The sequence below is a fragment of the Talpa europaea genome, assembly GCF_964194135.1.
Source record: "Talpa europaea genome assembly, chromosome: 9".
In the NCBI taxonomy this organism is placed as follows: domain Eukaryota; kingdom Metazoa; phylum Chordata; class Mammalia; order Eulipotyphla; family Talpidae; genus Talpa; species Talpa europaea.
Window position 1 is genome coordinate 3994113 of NC_140076.1, and position 15245 is coordinate 4009357.

A 15245-nucleotide genomic window follows, 5' to 3' on the forward strand; every position below is an offset into this window, starting at 1 on the left:
GACGCCCGCCGGGCCGCTCCTCGGTGGGCTGCGGGGCGGCGCCCAGGGCCAGGGAGCGCGGGCGCTGTAGTGCCTCGGCCACCGCAGCCCCGGCCCCGCTTAGCCCAAGATCCCCGCCCCGCTGCGGGCTTGAGGGGCCTCCAGCCCGGGCTTGGATGCCATTGGGTCTGGCGAGGCCAGGAGGCCCTGAGGACACCTGGGGAGGCCCTGGGGACACCTGGGGGAGGCCCTGGGGACACCTGGGGAGGCCCTGGGGACACCTGGGGGAGGCCCTGGGGACACCTGGGGAGGCCCTGGGGACACCTGGGGAGGCCCTGGGGACACCTGGGGAGGCCCTGGGGACACCTGGGGGAGGCCCTGGGGACACCTGGGGGAGGCCCTGGGGACACCTGGGGAGGCCCTGAGGACACCTGGGGAGGCCCTGGGGACACCTGGGGAGGCCCTGGGGACACCTGGGAAGGCCCTGGGGACACCTGGGGGAGGCCCTGGGGACACCTGGGGCCTCCAGAGGAGCCTGCAGTGTCGGAAATGAGCCCGCGTGCCTGAGACTGTCCCTGGCCAGGCCCTCTGTGTCCCCTGCCAGGTCTTCCCTGGCCCAGCTTGACACCAGCACCGCTGATGCGCTCACCTCCAGCTGCCATGGGGCCTGTGGGTGGGGGCGGGGTGGGGCTCCTGGGGGTCTGGGGCCTCTGCTGGTGGGGACTGTCCCTGCCCGGGGCCTTCCAGGCCCCTGTCTCAGGCCGATCTGAGGTGTGTGGCCTGGGATCACTCACTCGAGTTGTCTTCCGTTCTTCTCCCTTAACATCCGTGTTTATTAGCCACCGGATCTGAAAACGGGGTTTGGTCTCAGATGCCTGTTGGCGGCCTCACCCTCTGCACCCTGCCCTTGTCTCTGTCCTGTATGATCTAGGAGGGGAACCTGCCAATTGGGGCCTATTTTCACCTTGGGTTTAACGTGGCAATAATAAATAATACTGATTAACCCGAGAGCTTTTTGTCTTGGTCGCAGATGGCAGGCTGAGGCTGCCCCCTGCAGGCAAGGCGCAAGTCAGAAACCACCTTGTGTTTTGAAACTAGGTCACCTGAAAGCCAAAGAAGGACTTTTAAGGTAAGCCAGTGGTAGGGCCACACCCCGGACTGGCAGGGACTTCCTGACTTTCCCCTCCCCAACCCTTACAGTTTGATTCATCACAGGGAAATTTTATTAGGATTTTGCCATTGAGGGAGAGAATGACCCCTCGCAGTTTTCTTCTCTAACTTCTCATGATGGGTGAAGTAACAGAGGATATGGGTCCAGATCTCAATTCCCATATAGTTATTAACAGAAAATGCAAATATATTAGCTCACAAGTTTGGAAGACTTGTCAGATGATTTTAATCCTAGCCTATATTTACTGAGCCTACTACAGAACCAGAGGGCAGACATAATAGGGTGCAAAAGCAAAAAGGGCCTTGGCCTCATGTGACTTAGACTCTGGTTGGGGAAACAGGATTTCGTCAAATAAGCACATTGATGAATTTATAACCATAAAGGGGCTCTAAAGGTGGTGCAGGTAGTTACTGGTCAGTGAAGTCTTCCTAAAAATGTGAACTCGAGCTGTGATGGGAAGGGAGGATGAATAGAGCTTACACAGGCAAAGGGAGGGTGGTGGTTGAGAGAGCCACCCAGACATGGGTGGGATGTGCAAAGACCCTGTGGTAGGCAGGAGCATAGTGTCCTCAAGTAACTGCAAGATTGGTATGGCTGAAGGGCACAAAGCAGAGTGCAAGGGGGAAGGAGAAGGCGCTTGGAGAGGTGGGCACTGCTGGCCGTGGTAAGTCTGGAGTATTGGTCTAGGAGCAGATAGGAGGTGTCAAGAGTTTCGGAGAGTGATTGGATTTGTGTTTTTGAAAGTTCACTCTGGTTTCTGAGAGGAGATCTGATGAGGGCGCAGTGGATTTGGGGAGGGGGAGAGGAGCAATGGTTCTTTGTCACACACCAGGTGAGAGATGATGGTGACTTGGCCCAGGAGTAGCGGTAGAAATTAGAGAAGTAATACTTCTGACAAATATTTGACATGTACAATTGACAAAATGTGAGCTATAGGATGAGGGGAGGGGGAAAGAAAGGGATTTCTGTTTTACTGTTATAATGAAACAGAAAATTAAAAAATGAGCTTTCTGAAAATGAAACTCTTCAGAATTATTTAGGAAATTTTAAGCAGGAGGTAAAATGCTGAATTAGCACCACAGAGCAGACTGAAAATACATATGGAAGAACCCCACATGACTTTTTAATCTGAACGCAAACAAAAACAAATGCAGCCCTAATAAAAACAGCAGCCTGGCTCAATCTCCACTAACATCTGCATCCAGAATAGTCCCCGGGCTATTCTGGGACCAGGAAATGACACCAAGACTCATTCACCGCTGGTCTCACCTCCATGAGGAATGTTCTGGAATTGCAGCGTTTTGCCATGGGCATCTATTGTACAAACTGTTGTGGCTCATCCAACCCACCCCAAATTAATTTGCTCGGTTCCTTTTTTATAGCAATAGAATTTGGGGTGGGACACCTCACTGGCCCCAATAAAGACTGCCTCCCTTTTGCCCTGGCGGTTGGTGTGGATATGTGACAGAGTTGCCTAATGCAGCGTCTGTAAAGGTGTCTGGGAACCTGGCCGTCTTCCTTGTCCCTGTCTCCATCCTGCTGCCTGGAATGCAGATGCCACCACCTTGGACCATGAGGTTGAGTCACGTGAGACGGAGCAACATGCAGGAAGGAGATGGGTCCTGACCTAAGGCGGTGCTGCGCCAGCCCCAGCCCACCCTTCTGGACATAACATGGCAAACATCCTCCATTCATTTTCTGATTCGTAGTTGAACTAAATTCTCACTGATAGGACAATTAAACAGCCTGTTAGGAGAGAAAATGGAAAGGGATCCGGTCCTTGAAGAAGCTCTAAGAACATTTTTGTATATGTATTTGCTTGTCTGAATTGACTAAGGCCTAAATCGGGTTAAATTTTTTGATGAAATGGCTCTCTGCTGCATGTGAACGGACTAAGGACCTGTGTTGTAAGGGAGAATGCCTGAGCCCCCCCAGGTTGCTGGGCTGCTGGATGCAGATGTTAGTGGAGATTGAGCCAGGCTGCTGTTTTTATTAGGGCTGCATTTGTTTTTGTTTGCGTTCAGATTAAAAAGTCGTGTGGGGTTCTTCCACGGCCTGATTTCCCCCTTAAGTCCTGTTTTTTCTATGTGGCTCAAAGTAGATTTGGGGGTTCCAGGGACCTGCCTGGGGCATTAGAACAGAATGTTGCATGTGCCTTGGGGCACAGTGAGGCTGCTAGGTGGGTGCGGTGTAATTCAGGTCGCTTGATTGGAGGGAGGGGCTGGAAAGGAGGGGACAGAGGGTCATCCACCCTGCAGCACTAGATAAGAAGTTCCAACAGGTCCTGGCACAGATCCAGCTATCCTATTGGGCCCTTGTTCTCTGTGTGGGGGGGTGCCCAGCAGGTTGACAGACCTCCCAACTCGGTGCCCATGTGGAATGACACCCCTCTAGGCCTGCCACCTGGCCATTCACCCAACTCTGCAGCGTGGGTGGGTGGGAGGGGGAAAATGTGCCTGCTCCAAGTTAATCTCCTTGCCCAGCAATCAATTCCATGCTCTGCCATCATTAAAGCCTCTGAGAGTATCACATGCCCCAACGCAGGCAGCTGCTGATCATGCGCTGGCACGCCTGGTGAGTGCGTCAGAGAAATCTCAGTTCCTGTGTTTTCCCACCAAGAACAGAATTCAACCTCACCTGTCAAAGTGCATGTGCACAGAAGGGTGTGTTCCTGGGGGACTCACGGGTGGGGAGTGTGAACACCAGTGTCTCAAGCTCCTTAGCAACACAGATGGCTTCTGTTGCTTGCATGTTACCCTCAGCAGACAATCTTTAATTAAATCCTTATTTTTTTTAAATTATGGTAAAAAATATAACAAACTTTGAATTTAATGAACCATTTTAAAACATACATTTCAGTCATGCTAAGTACACTCACATTGTTGTGCAAAAGATTTCCAGAATTTTCGCATCTCGCAAAACGAAAGCTCTGTAACCACCTTTAAAAGACAAAACTCAAAAACTTCGAGATCTAAGGGATTTATAAATGACACAGGAGTCAGGCAGCAGCCTATGTAGATACTGCAGAAGGTGTCACAAAATGGAGGTGTAACAGGGTGGTCCCCAGGAAAGGGGGAGGTTCCCTGCCCCACCCAAGGGAGGGTGGAGCTGAGCAGGAAGAGGAGAAGCTGCAGAAGAGACTGAGGAAGGAGCAGGATGGAGCCAGGAGACCTGGAGGAGGCGCATGGAGCCTAGAGACACGTGAAGAAACTGCGCTTGTCTTTTAGTCGTGGACTGGGTGACACAGATGTGGGTGAGACCCGTGGGGAGGTGACAATGGCAGTTTTTATCTTGATGTTGATTTTGCTCTTTTCCTTCCGGGCTTGTCCGGTTGTTTGTGACCCTTTTCTGTGGGTCCCCACTGGAAGATGCTTTAGACTTGTGGCAGGCTTTGGGGCCTTGCTCTGGGCCAATCCCATTTGGATGGACTTTTACCCACGAGGGGACGGGTAACTCTGGATGCTTCATTTAGAAACTAGACTCTTTGCCTTTCCTGTATTGTTTCCTAGTTTTATTAAAGTTCCTTCCCATTAAAGTCTCCTATGTTTTGTGTTGATGCGGCGGATGGCAGAACCCATGTAGAATAGGCAGGTTTGTGGGGTTTGGGCTGCCCCTCTCCCTGTCCTATAACAGAGGGACAAGGTTAATAGCCAAAGAAAGGATCATTTCAGAGAGTCTCTTCCCTCTGGGGTTGTTATTAACATGCAGATGACCTCGCTGGTGCTGAGGAAACACTAGGTTGAAGGTTTAGGGTGATACTTTTGGAAGAGTCTGACATTGCAGCAGGTGTTAAACCTGGATGAGGCTTTTTGTTTTTTTTCCCTATTTTTAATACTACCACACAGCTCCTCCGCCCCTCCCCGGTTCTGGCAACCACCATTCTCCTTTCTGTTTCTGTGAATTGATCGGCTTTACATATTCCTATAAGTGGAATCATACAGTATTTTCCTTGTTGTGAGTAACTAATTTCACTACGCATGACGGCCCCAGGTTTCATCCATGTTGTGTGTAAGGACGTGGAGGAACCAGAACACGTATACATTGTTGCTGGGAATGTAAATGGTCTGACTGTTGTGGAAAACAGCTTGGTGGATCTCAAAAAGCTAAACAGGGAATTACCCTATGACTCAACAATTCTAATCCTAGATATATACCCCAAAGAATGAAAAACAAGTATTCAAAATATACGTACACGTTTAATCAGTGTAGGGAAGGACATATTTTCCTTCTGCCCTTCTTAGGCTGTCTAATAATTAAAATGACAAGACAGATTAACAGGAGAAAAAAATTAAATTGGCTATGTGTGGGAAGTCCACAGAGAGAAGGTGCTTCCTGACTGTTGTGGAATGGGGTATATGTGGACAGTTCACAGGAAGAGCAAATGTTTGGTAACTGAGTGTTTCGTGGGACATGTGTAAACAGTGGGGCACAGAGAGGGGTTTTAACAGACTTAGCCAGGGTCCTCTCTGTCCACCACACTAGCTCATATTATACTGTAGTTTCCTATGGTGATAGCTCCCTTTCTGGAATAGGTCCCCTATCTACATTCTTTTAGGCATTTAAGTGGAAGATCAAAGGATCTTTATGAATCTTTTGGATCTTGATTATTTTTAGCTCAAAATATTCCACATGTCAAAGTGACATATTCTGGTGCTGGGGTCTCATGTGTTGCTGTGTGACCTATTTTGCTTTCCCACAATAGCAACACTATTCACAATAGCCAGAAGGTGGAAACAGGGCCTCCCCGGTGGCGCAGCGGTTGAGCGCTGGGTTGCGAAGCTGCCCGTAGCCTCTGCAGTGCCGGTTCGATCCCCGGCTGCTCCCCGGCCACCGGAGGAGGGTCCCACATGGCGCGCAGACCTCTCCTGCCGCCCGCTGCTCCCCTCAGCAGTGTACTTCGGTCCTTCTGCCTGCTCTGCTCCCCGCTCTGGCTCTGGTGAATTCTCTCACCCTCTGCGCTTCTGACTGTACCTAGTGCTTGTATGTATAAATAAATAAATCTTAAAAAAAAAAAGGTGGAAACAGCTCAAATGTCCATCCATGGGTGTGTAGATAAACTTGTTACACACACGCACAAACACACACATACACACTGGACTATTATGCAGCTGTAAAAAGGGGTGAAGTAGTGTTACATGCTATATGTGTCTCAAAAAAAAACAGTATTTAAGTGAAAGAAGCCAGGCACAGAAAAGTCACAAATTGTATGAGTCCACTGATATGTGAAATTCAGAACAGGTAAATCCATAGAGACAGGAAGCAGATTGGTGATTGCCAAGAGCTAGAGGAAGAGCGAATTGGGAACCATTGCTTAATGGAGTGATAGTTTTAGAACTAGATGGAGTTGTGGTCATACAACATTGTGGTATACTAAATATTACTGAATTGTTCATTTTAAAAAGGTTAATTTTGGGGGGCCTCCCTGGTGCAATCTGCAGCCTCTGCAGCATGAATTCGATCTCTGGCCGGCCAGGGAGAGCAACCCACATGGCACAGCAGACCTCTCCTGACTCGCCCGCTGCTCCCCTCAGCAGTGCGTTTCGGTCAGTCTGCCTGTTCTGCTCCCCACTCTGTCTCTGGTGAGTCCTCTCACCCTCCGCATCTCTGGCCTGTACCCCAGCTCTTATATGCATAAATAAATCTTTTTCTAAAAAAAGGTTAATTTTGTTATGTGAATTTCAATTTTGGAAGTTGAGTAATTTAAATTTAAAAGAGAATAAATATCGGAAAACCGTATTATGATGCGCCACTCTATTTCTTAGTAATTATATATTCAGCAACCTCTGGTTAATCATGTTAAAGGATACTTTTCCCAAAATGACGATTCTTGTATAAATAAAAATAACCATATGTTAAAAATTGTGTTTAACTTATTATATTGTGTGTGTTTAACTTATTAAACAGGGGCCCAGGTCGATGTTCTAGCTAGTTCAAAATGAGAATTCAAGGATGGACATATTTCTGGATTAGAAATGTAAAAATGAGTTTGCAAATGGATCTAAACTGCTTTCTTGCGAGAGAGGGCAGACAACTGAAAGCCCTTGATGGAATTTATGGCATGTCCACAGACAATTAACTTGCACTAGATCAGTTACCACAATTACAGAATCGTATGCCCAAAGGCAGTTCAAGGGCAGTCTTGTCCAGTCAGGAAGCGTGCTGTTAAGTCACTGCATGGTTTTCCACGGAGCACATCTCTTCCCTACAGCCATTAGAAACTGGTATTCGTGAGCGTGTCATGGATACTAACAAAGGTTATAAATCAATTGAGCATTGACAGCACACCTAGGGCCCAGCACTACATGGGGTCCCGGGACCAGATGACACACCTTGCATTTCCAACCATGTCTTGAGAAACATGTGATGGAAGCCTGCAGGGACTGTCCTGCCACACCGTCTCCCCCACCCCCAGCTGTGAGCACACTGTAACATGTGTTGAAAAACGCCCCCCCCCCCCCTGCATACAAGAGAGCCAAGCCATCTGCAGATCCTGGAAATCTATGAAACCGTTATGGAAATCCTGCAGCAAGCTGGTAAATCCAGCCTTTCCACCCTTACTGATGATCAGGGGACCAGCTAAAGAGTACTTTCAACTAGGGGTTCCTAGCCTTTGCACCTCCACAGTGCATTCCTTAGAGATGAAACCCCAGCATTGCCTTCCTCTGTGCACAGAACATCAGCCCATCTTTAGCTCAAAATAACTTGGACCCAGAAGCCCCCCCCCACCAAAGAATTACACTTATGATATCAATAACTCATGGGTCCTACTTGTATAAGCTAAACCCAAAGTGGTGTCTGTTGGAGCAATTCTCCGGAGGTAAAATCTGTTTGCTTCCTGGGCTCAAGTCCTCCCTTTGATGAATAAACTCTTCGTCTCATTTTTATCATCGAGAATTTTGTTACAGGGCAACCCCAATATAAAACGGGTTGCCTGACGGTGGGTCCTCACCCATGCGCTTAAAGGGAAGGGGAAATGAGGAAATGCACAACTCAGGGAGAAAAGAGGGAGATAAAGTCTTCAATGCGTCCTACCCAATCCACCGACCTGAGAGCCAAGAGCCAGGACGCCAAGAGAGAGCCCCAAGGCCCAAGTGTCTGGTTTTAAACCAACCAGAGCAGCTTAACACCGCCCTCAGGTCCCAGCCACCCTCCCTTTGGTGATGATGGGATTTGTCATTTCCAGTGTCCTGATGGCTTTGGTCTGGGGTGGGGGTGGAGTCCACCAAGCCTGCATGGGATTAGCTCGGGACATCCTTTCCCCCAACAGTTTCATTCCACTTAACAAACCATGCAGGTCTCAGCTCACACTCCTGAAGCCCTGGAAACCAGAGTTCCTCCCAACTTCCCAGCCCCTGGACCCAGCAGCCACATCCCCTGGGAGCCTGGGAGACATGCAGGGTCCCCCCCAGACCAGCTCAAGCAGAACCTAAGCTTTAACCAGAACCTCAGGTGAGGGCCTCGCTGGTGGTGCAGCGGTTGAGCGCTGGGTTGCGAAGCTGCCGGCGGCCTCTGCGGCGCCAGCGGCCTCTGCGGCGCCGGTTCGATCCCCGGCTGCTCCCCGGCCACGGGAGGAGGGTCCCACCTGGCGCGCAGACCTCTCCTGCCGCCCGCTGCTCCCCTCAGCAGTGTACTTCGGTCCTTCTGCCTGTTCTGCTCCCCGCTCTGGCTCTGGTGAATTCTCTCACCCTCCAGCGCTTCTGACTGTGCCCAGTGCTTGTATAAACAAAAACAAACAAACAAATAAATAAATAAAACATGCCTCTAAAAAAAAAAAATAATAATTAAAAAAAAAAAGAACCTCAGGTGGCTCCAATTTTCATCAAAGCCTTAGAATCTCTTTTCCGTGCTCTTCCTGAGGAGGTCTTGAGGATTCCTCCCTGGACACCCAGCCCCAAGACCTCCTGGAGCTGTGTCCCCCAGGACAAACATACCCCCTTGCCTGGCACAGCATCCCGAGGGCTCTCCTTCCAGGCCATCTGGCTGCTGATTGGCGCTCAGCTCCTGGCCCCTGACTCCGGCTGTCTGCTTTCCTCCTGGGGCGGTGGGTGAGAGGCAGGGAGGAGACAAATGCTGGCTGCTGTCAGGTGTTCTCAGTGGTTACTTGAAAAGCTCCACCCCCTACCCCCACCCTCATGCAAGGAGCCCAGGCATATCCTGGCAAAAGAAAAACAAGATTAGGGAGAAGCAAAGGTCTGGGAGGGTCAGGGGAAAGGAAAGTCTGCTCCCGCCTCTAGCACACAGGCCATGAGAACTTCCCCCCAGTCCTTGCTAAACGGGAGCCACCAGTGAGAATCAGCTGCAGGTGCTTCCCCCAAGAGTGAGCCTGAGTGCTGAGGCTGGGCTGGGGTCCGGGAAGGTGAGGGTGGAACCAACCGTGTGGGTGGGGTGGGCAGCGGAATCCTCAGTGTCACTTTGATAACACAAGAAGGGCTAAGCACGACAGCAGGACTCAGACGGCTGTCTCCACCCAGCCCTGGGCCTCGTGATTATCTCCATTGTGCTGAGAGAGGCACAATTATTTGCCCAGAGTGCTACAGTATTCTTTCCTGGATAAATACCTCTTCATCCACTTCCCTCCCCACCGTATGGAGCAGTTATTTCTTTCTTGAGTGATGCAGTTTCTCATGGCAGTCAGGGTTGATGCAGCTTCTCTCCTTCCAGAGCCTCTGTCCGCACACCTGGCTGTTGGCGCCCCTGTTTCTCGTGATTCCTGTCCTGGGAGGGTGACTTGTCTGTTATAACTTGACGGCTGAAGGCACAGCTGCCTTTATCAACATCACTTTATCATACAGTTGACTAGGTTTTTGGAGTGCTGGGTCCCTGGGTTCACTCAGGGAAAGGTGTCACCAGAGCTCCCATTTCAGAGAAACGTGGCGAGTTTCTCCACGAGGCAGAGAGGGTAGTGATATTTAAAGAGCAGGTTTATGAGAAAAGGGATAGGACAGTAAAAGACGCCTGCATAGACAACAGCGGGCAGGAAGAGCTGCCCCTTAGTGGGGGCAGCGAGAGGTTTTATGCTCTTCTTTTGGTGGGGAGGGGCTCATCTTTGTGAGTGATCAGATTGTTAGATTTTTGTCAATTTTGGACAATGCAAGACCAGGTCGGGACTGGAGATTCCAGGGTGGGCCCAATCTCCATATCTTTCCCCTCAGGTCTGTGCTCCAATCCCTACAGCATCTGATCCTGCTTGGGTCTCAGGCCTTGTGATAAGGCACTGGTGCCTAAGGGTCACGACCTCTACAGCTGGGTTAATGGTCATGTTAATCCCCTCAACCTCCACCTCCTTGTGTGAGTCAGGTTCTGGTCTTGGGCACCTCCTTCCCAGCCCTTCTATTCTTGTCCACCATCATAATCATCAGACATGGCCAGACTGGGGCCCCTCAGTGGATCCCACCCTCCAACAGCAGGTGGATAAACTGGGGGAGAGCCAGTCACTGTCCACTGCTCCAGGCCCTGGGAATCAGAGGGCTGCCATGGAATAGATTGTCAATGTTTTCTTCTGTAGGTTTCATTGTTGCAGGTCTTAGATCTAAGTCTAGAATCCATTTCCATTTGGAATTTACTTTTGTGGATGGAAGTAGAGAGTGAGCCAACATCATTTTTTTATTGGCTTCCAATTTTCCTAGTGATGGAGGAAGGAGACACAAGGTCAAGAACCTGACTCCCACAGGCGGCAGGGGCAGAGGGGACAGCGTAATCCATTAACCCAGTTATAGAAACCAAGACCCAGAGGCATCCACGCCCAGATCAGGAGGCGCCACACCTCCTGTCAGATGCTGTGGGGAGGGTCAGGGGCACAGACCATCCACCCACAAAGATGAGCCCCTCCCTGGAGATGGTACAACCTCACGCAGCCCCCACAATGGGGCAGCACTCCGTCTGCCCACCTGTGCCTATGCAGGTGCCTCTTTTCACCAACTCTCCCTCCCCAGGGCAGCCGTCCCCTGCCTGCCCGTGACCTGTACCTGCTGGGGCTTCTCACCAACCTCGCTCAGCAGAGGCAGGTCTCCTCAAGGGCCCCGCCTGCGACCACGCAGACCTCTCAGCCAACCTGTCCCTTTCGGGGCAGCTCTTCCTGCCCGCTGGTGTCTATGCAAGTCTCCTTCATTCTTCTGCCCCTTCCCCTCATAAACCTTTTCTGTAAATATCACTACTGTCTCTGTCTCATGGAGAAACTTGCCGCGTGCTGCCGTAACGGGAGCTCAGGGGACACCTTTCTCAGAGTGAGCCCAAGGACCCCGCAGTCTACAAAAACGACATCACTAGCATCATTTATTATTACTCTCCTTTACTCCACTGAAGATTCCCTATTTTATCTTCATAGAAGTGATCTAGATAGCCAGGATGTTTAAATGCAACTTAGTAAAAACTCTGGGGTTTATGAACTACAAAAATAAATACTTTTGGAAACAATGCCTCAGATCATAAACAAAACTATTGCTGATGAGTTCACCTACAACCTTTCATTCTATGTACATCTATTTATTTATTTATTTAATTTTATTTTTATGCATGCAAGAGCTGGGGTACAGGCCAGAGGTGCGGGGTGGGGGAGGAGGGTGAGAGGATTCACCAGAGACAGAGTGGGGAACAGAACAGGCAGACTGACGAAATACATTGCTGAGGGGAGCAGCGGGCGAGACAGGAGAGATCTGCTGCATCATGTGGATTGCTCCCTGGCTGGGGACCGAAGTTGTGTTGCAGTGGATGCAGTTAGCTTCACAGGTTGTGTCTTAACCCCTTGCGCCACCAGGGAGGCCCTTATGTACATCTATTTAAATCTTACCACTAAAAGCTAACAAATTTTGTAAGCACCATTAGTGATAAAGGTGTCCTTTGTTATGTTAAATGAGGTGGCATTTTGGGATGCACCTAAGGATGGGGCTTATTGCCAGTGGAACAAAAGGAGTGAAATGATTAGAGAGTTAGATCTTCCAGGCCCACCCACTGACCCTGATGAGAGAAGGCTGGAGATTCAGCTCAGTTCCCAATGGCCAATGGGTTGATCGATTGTGTCTATGTCATGAAGTCCCATTAAAAACCCCAAAGGATTGGTGTATGGAGAGTTGATAACCACATAGAGCTTTGGGGAGAGTGATGAGCTCAGAGGGGACTCTGCATCCTCTCCCTGTACCTGGCCCTGTGCAGTTCCTCCTTCTGATTGCTCCACCACTCTGAATATTCTCTGTGCTTTGCCTATTCATCCCTCCCCCCAAATCCCTGGCAACCATTGGTCTTTTCACTGTCTCCCTAATTTTGCCTTTTTAGGATGTCATCGAGTTGGAATCATACTCTCAGACTGGCTCTTTCACTTACTAATAGACATTGAAATTTCTTCCACATTTTGGGGAGTTGATAGCTCAACCCTTTTAATTGCTGAATAATATTCCATTGAATGGACATACCACAGTTTATCCTTTTGTCTATTGAGGAACATCTTTGTTGCTCTAAGTTTTGGCAATTGTGACTAAGGCTGCTGTAAACATTCACGTTAATCAGGCTGCTTGTTTTCTTATCATTGAGTGTTGGGTTCTTTGCATATTTTGGATAACAGTCCTTTACTAGATGTTCCCCTTGCAAATATTTTTTTTCCAGTCTGTGTCTTGCCATTCTCTTGACAGTTAAGGGATTTTTAACTTCACTAAATCCAGAAAGTGGAACAAAGAAACAAGAGACACTTTGGAAAGGCAAAGTTCCCAAGATGTAGCCGTTTAAGGTCATCTGTGGCTGAAGGCAGCCGCTTCATCTGTGCACGCCACACTAAGTGAAGCCACTAATGGCAATGGCTGGCTTGGAAGGCTGCTCCCTTTAGAGAAGAGCACTGAGTGGGAACAAGAGAGGGGAGGTCTGTAGCCTGGGTCCCTGTATGTTGTGATAAATGGGCAGGGTGTCAACAGCTCAGCCTCACTCGTGATAGGTGTGCCCCAGGGGGAAGCTCCTTGGAATCTGTTGATCCCCATATGTCACAGGCCCTGGGATCTGTTTTCCACCCTCTTCCACTCCCAAATCCTACCAGGCAAACTTGGTAGAAGCTGTGCCAACGCGGGTGGCTGCCCTCTTGACCACATTTGGATCAGGGCTGAGTCTCCAGGTCTCAGTCACATGGAAGGTTCTGGAGCTGTTCATCCTCCCCTCCCCATATCAGCAGGCAACCCCTTCAGCAAGCTCACAGAAGTAAAATAATGACTTTATTTAAAATAGCAAGACTCTGGCCTCACCCCAGGTGTCAGGGTTCTTGTGACAATTTCGCACATGCCAGGAAAACACGCCATGTCTGGATGGGGCACTTGTGAAAATGCTTTGTCTCCTGGGGGGCAGATGAGGAGCTCTGTGCACCCTCAGTGGGGGCCAAATAATCATCTTTATCAAAAAAACAAAACAAAGGAAAACAACTCAGAAGCAGAAAGAGGTGGAGAGAAGGGCAAGCCTGAAAGATCAGGGGTCAGAAGTGCTGAGAAGGGGGTTCTGAGCTGAGAAGCACATCACAGACTGAGCACCTGTCCAGGCTGAAGTTCCGCATCTGTACCCCAGGGATGGCGGTGGGTAAACACTGAAGACAGAACAGAAAGAAGCTGGTGGGGCCCAGCAAGTGTAACAGGGCCAGAGCTCGCCGGGGTCTCAGGATCGTCTTTGGCTCTGAACGCCGCAGCCGAGCTGCTCTGACATGGCCCCTGGGTCTGGTCACGCTGTCTTCACGGCGGGAGGGCAGGAATCAGGACCACTGCCAGCGCCGGGTCCTGGCCCAGCTCCAGTTCCCAGGACCAGCCCCTCCCCTGCCCATAGGGTCACCACCCCCTGCAGGCTGCGTTCACCCGTCTGCAGGCCACGGCGGGCCACACAGCAGCGGAGATGAAAATCTGGGAAGGTGTTTTACAAAAGCAGCTAGCACAGCAGTGCCACCCCCGACGTGGAATGAGAACTTGAAGGGGCACCCAGAGTTCTGTGACTTCCTGGCCGGTCTGGGGAAGCCAGGTCTATCCCGGAGAGGCCATGCCCAGTGGCCCCCTCTATCCACCCTTAGAGCCATAGACTGGGAGATGGAGGGCCGCTGAGCGGGATTCCTTCTAGCTTCGTCCTGCTGGCCCCCCAACTCGGCCATGAGTAGTTCGGGGTTTTTGAGTGAGTAACTTCCTGAATGTCGGCTCCATCCGAGAAGCTAAGTGCGGGTCTCTGCAAGCTCTGTGCCCTGGTGGGCTGCAGCATCTTTGGGGGCACCAGGACTCCCTTACATGGGAGCCACCGATTCCTGAAGGACACGGGATTCTTTGAACCCCATGGGGAGGGCCACCCCCTGCTGATTTTCATAAATGGATCTTTTTCAAAAGGCAGCCTACGCGGCCATGTTGGACCTGGTTCTGCAGATGGCTTGGCTTGCGGGTTCACGGCTGTTACAGTTTCCAGAGTAAAGCGGGAATCCCTGGGGGGGCGTCACTCGCTTCCCACTGAAAGTGAGTGGACTGCTGGACTGCATGGGACGGATGGACACAAGGGAGGACCCGGGGCCCAGGAGGCCACCCCCATTCTCAGCTGTGGAGAACTCGCTTTCAGAAGTCACTGGCAGGTGCTGAAGAAGAGCAGGGCCAGGGACCGATGCAGGGTTTCCTTTCAAGGAACATTATCAGCCCCACCCTGTGCCCCCCACCCAGCATCTCCCCACCCTCCGCCCTGGGTGCGGGTCTGTATGGCCCATCGCCTCACCCTCTGGCCACCTTTCCTACAAAACACCAGAGCAGGGTGAACGCGCCAGAGACCCCACTCACTCAGCCAGACCTCACAGAGAAGCTGTGGAGACAGTGGGGTGCCCGCAGGGACCCCTATACTGCCTCTCCCTGCCTGTCCCGCCTGCGGCAGAGGGGGGACCTGTATGTGCCCCGGGAGGTGGAGGCGGGGGCAGGTGCGGCCTGTGCCTGGGGCTGGGGTCCTGGGTCGGGGGGCTGGGGAGGCAGGGCCGCACCCTGGTGAGGGGGGCTGGCTCTTCTGCTGGCCGCAGCGCTGCCTCAGCATCCAGGTGGGGTTGCCGCAGGCCCCCACGTGTTATTGAGGACTGGGGTGGGGGGCACAGGGTACAGTGCTTTTTCTGCGGGAATGAGGGGTG